Source organism: Nanorana parkeri, unplaced genomic scaffold, assembly GCF_000935625.1.
Source record: "Nanorana parkeri isolate BGI_ZX_2015 unplaced genomic scaffold, ASM93562v1 scaffold103, whole genome shotgun sequence".
Classification (NCBI taxonomy): Eukaryota; Metazoa; Chordata; class Amphibia; order Anura; family Dicroglossidae; genus Nanorana; species Nanorana parkeri.
In genome coordinates, this window is record NW_017306371.1 from 1,578,341 (window position 1) to 1,583,178 (window position 4,838).

Here is a 4,838-nt window from a genome sequence, read left to right on the forward strand (position 1 = left end):
ATGTTCTTCTTTCCAGATTTTTTTACACTTGTCTGAATTTTGTATTTACTTTGAAATATTACGGAACTTATGCAGCAAAAAAAAACATTTTATAGTGCACGAACCCGTTCTAGCTTCCTCTATCTAGATTTGGTACTACAGTTACTGGCAGCCAGTTGAATTGCATGCTTTGTTTTGTCTCCTGCCATGGGACCTGTATACCTGGATTAACTGGGCTGCCTGCCTCAGTCATCACATTGGAGTAGATTCTCCCAGATGCAGCTTGACTATATGATCGCAGTAATCTATATTTGCATATGGGAATAGTTGTATTTTCTTTTTTCATTCTTTGGTCCTGCAATCTACAGTACAAGCAAGAGAGTCCTGTCATTTCTTAAAAGGAAACTGTGGTGGCGTTTGACTACATGATCTTGTTATGCATACTAGAGATGAGGCTGTCCTTGGTGCAAGCCCATTTTGCCTGTGATTGCCCAAGCTGCCTAAAACTGTGAATGCCACCCCATCCTCCTGACCCAAACCATGGCAGCAGTTGCGGTGGGGGCATTGCGCCTCTCCACAACTGACTGGGTCAGGAGGAGGGGGTGGCTGTTACAATTTTTAACAGGCTAGGGCAAACTCGGGTGAACTGGGTTCATACCAAGCCTCATCACTAAAACATACCACCCAACTGTCCCTCATTTGGAACCAAATCCCTTTGTCCCTCTCTACTCAGTTGTCTGCCTTTTTGGTTGATATGCAGATATCTGTGAAAATGTTCTATTTACCTACAAAAAGTGTTACTCTGCATTAAAACCTTCATCCTATCCAGTGGTGTATTTTGGTTTTGTGCTGTCCTAGGCAAAACAAAATTTGGGTCGTGCGGGACAAAAACGCTAATGTTTTTTAATCCGCGCGGATGTTGCTCGTTTGCAGCTATTAAATCACGTTTGCACCATTTCCCCGCAATGGTGAAGGATGTACATTGGAGTGCATTGTTTTTGTGTTTTAAAGTGGCTCTGCACGTATACGCGCAGCCGAATACACGTGGACAGCAACTCAGATGTGAATGGAGCCTAACACATCTTGCGTAACCCATCAGTCACTGGATACAGCATGCATGCTTTATCCAGGTTCTGACGGGTTGCGCTATTAGTGTAGATGGTTGTGCAATGACTATATGAACAGTGTATGGACTGGGCTACGACTATATGAGCAGTGTATGGACTGTACATCAATCCTGTGAACAATCCCCCTCTAGAGAAGTGACAGCTGTGTCCTATTACGTGCATAGAAGTGGATGAGGCTTCATGCCCTCCTCCTGTACCTGGCACAGATCCCCGAAGTCCAGCTGGAAGAGGTAATCGTTCTGGACATGTAGTGGTCTTCCACGTGCCTATAGTCTTCATCTGCTTTCCCCGGTGGTCTGGACATCGTGCATAGGCCAGACAGGGACAATGGCAGCCTGGGCGGCGGCTCTGTACTCAGTTCCTTCGCAGAGGATGATGATGATGGAGAAGGCGGCTCCGCAGTGGAAGATCTTCAGGGTGACGAGTGCCTGTGGTAGATATGGATGCAGCCTCTCAGTAGCTCCCTGTGGACCCAGTCCACCCACTGCTTGGCTTTCAGCAGACCATTCCAGTCCAGGCTGTGGCTGCCAGGCCCCACGAAGGCCCGGACGGCCTTCGTGGGAAAGAGGGAGGCCGGCGGCCGGACAAAGTGGCTTCACACATTCCTCTTCAGCCGCCATCTGCTCCTCCAGCAGCAGAGCCGAGTTGGATTGGACGTCGCTGCTGAGGTTTGGGTGGCAGCAGGGGAAAGTGAGAGTTCAGCCGGCGAGTGGTACCATCAGCGGGCGTCTCCATCCCAAGGTGCTGGCTGCTACATGGGCTGCTATGAGAGCAATGAGGTAGGCGCACACAAAACTTTCACAGGAAAACTTGCACATGAAACACTCCTGTCTTGGACGAATCACGGAGAACATGGAGCGCCGATTCTAGGAAGCCATGGCTCTATATATATATATATATATATATATTTCTGATTTGTATAGAGCCAACAATTTGTGTAGCACTCTACAAAATATAGGGAGATAGTACAGTTGCAATACAATTCAATACTGGAGGTTTCGGATGGCTCTGCTTGTGAAACCTTTTACAATCTAGTAGGAGGGCTAAGTGAAACCAAAAGGCATTAATTGTGAGGGTTGAGCTGATGGTAAAAGTAAAAAGACAGTTATTATGTGGAAGCAGGATAGGCTTACCTGAAGAGAGATGAGTTTTCAAGGTTCGCCTAAAGGTGGACATAGTGGGAGATAAGCGGATTCATTGGGATATGAAGTCCCAGAGGATGAGAGAAGCTCTGGAAAAGTCTTGGAATTTGTGGGACTCATGATCAGCCTCATTTGCAGGTGTGAATGGGGCCTTAGAAAGGTTAAAGGCCCCTTTCACACTAGTCAGGTTTTCAACCCTCCTTTTGGAAATGAAAAATGGACAACAATGTATCTCTATGGCAGTGCGGATGAAAACTGATGACCATCAGTTTACATCAAGAAACATCAGTCAGTTGAGGTCCGCAATTTGAGATGGATCAGCTCTCTGTTTTGAATTATCAGTTCAGGTTCAGTTTTTTGGGACTGATGTTGTAATACAGCATGGCAAGCTCAATGCATGCCGTGGGAAAGCAAAGAATCATGGGAATATACTAATAACAAAAAGTCCAAAACGGATGTAAAATGAGCTAACAGGTGTGCAAACTGATGTAAACGATTCAGTTTTCATAAGTTTTTTTTTTTTTCTTTTTTGTATCTGTGAACCTTGACTGAACTGATGACACCTGTGTGAAAGGGGTGTTAGTTGTGCAGTAAGAACTGACATTTAAGTGTGTCAGGTTTTTATTTTTTAATGATAGTTGCACATTCTAAAGATATTAAAATGTGTCATTAGGAGGACCTCAAGTCTATAATCTAGTATGCAGTGATGTGCTCCATGAAATTGAAGCTAGTGACCTTCTGAAAAATGATCACAAATGGAATTCTGCTTCCATATAAGGTCACTCCCATGAAGGTTTGGCCTCATTCCACACAGCTCAGCCAGTCTGCTGCTGGCCTAAACTTCCATGAGCTGTTAAAGATGTTTACCTGTCACTAATGTACTGTAGTTCCTCCGCAATGGGAAACTTGGCAACAAGATCGTGCTTTGTTTAGCCAGTAATTACAAACAGTGTAGATCTGGATTAGGAAATTGCACATTGGCAGCACTGTGATATGTCAATATTCATTATTTAATTTATTGTAAATACATTTTTATAAAGTTTGGAATAGTTGAACCATGGCTGACGTACTAACAGTGCAAATAGTAACTTGGGGAGCAGCAACTACCAAGACTGAAAATAATCAATCTTTAAAAAGATTAATAATCTTATCTGTCACTTGAATTTTTTTTTTAACCAGTTGACATCCGCGGTGTTAAACCCCCTTCCCATCCAGGCCATTTTTCAGTATTCAGCGCTGCGGTACTTTGACATTTATTCCGTCATGCAGCGCTGTACTGAAATGCATTTTATACCCTTTTTTGGGGACAGATAGAGCTTTCTTTTGGTTGTATTTATTCACCACTGGGGTTTTTATTTTTTTACTATACTACAGCAGTGCTGTCCGTCCGTTTTTTTACTACGGGCGGACGGCAAGAGGTTAAATAATGGACCCACAAAAGAAGACTGTTTAGCCGTTTTTAGGAAGATCGATTGCCTGTTTGATGGATGGTCTGATTGGTCCTTGCAGAGGGTTATTGGCTTCCAGTACAAGAATCACTCATTGGATTCGCTACATTGGATTGACTGTTTCATATGCTTATTACCTCAAGCCTTTGTCTCCTGTCACCACGTATTCTCCCAAGGCACTTCCTTGGCTTTTCAGCACCAAGCATAAGCATAAATAGTGTTGCTGAAGAGCTACAGCCCCCAGGGTAATCTGCACATCTGACATATCAAGTGTTCCCACCCTGTGCACTGTGGTTCCTCTTGTTGGCCATTACATTGCCAGCAGGAGAAACCACCAGACATCCAACACACCTGGAAGGGTGTTGGATGCTGCAAAGTTTTCCGTGGCTGTAGTTCTTCAGCGAAGCTATGATCAGAGTCAGCTCCTTCTGGTGAAACGAGTATTAACAGTCTTCTATTGCAGGTTTTTTTTTGCAACAGTTTCTTTAGGGCAAGATGACCTTATAGTGACAAACACAGGAGTTATACCTTAAAAATGCAAAAGTACCCTAACTATTAACAAAAAATGTATCTTATTTGTGTAGCACTCTGTAGATCCTCAAATAATCTCTGAATTGGTGCTGACACTGTCTTTGCTTCTGGAGGGTGGCTAATTTTGTTTCCCATGGTCCCTGTGTCGTAAAGTAGCCACCGCTCCAAGCTCACTCTTGTGATGGATTACAATCTAACATTTAGTTTACTAATTTGTATTGAGATTGTAGCCCATTGCTACATAACCAATCCTTTACCACAAAAAACTAGCTGCACCATTATACCATTATAGGTAGCATAAAGAAGTGTATATAAATTCAAAGAAAATATGGAATGAACATATATAAGACCTTTTTTTTTTTAACTTTATTCATAAGTCTAAAGTAACCGATTCCATGATTTCTACATCACTTAAAGCCTTCCCTAAAAAGTATATCCCCTTGAATACATTACACACAACGCTACGTCTGACAAAGTGGCACCTGACGCACAATGCATGGAGTTTTATTAACAGGTCTTATCTCACACACAGCATCATTTGACTGACACAGGTGAGGCACCACCTTACCTCTGTATATACAGTGAGTGGCCAGATTATTATGACCACCTGA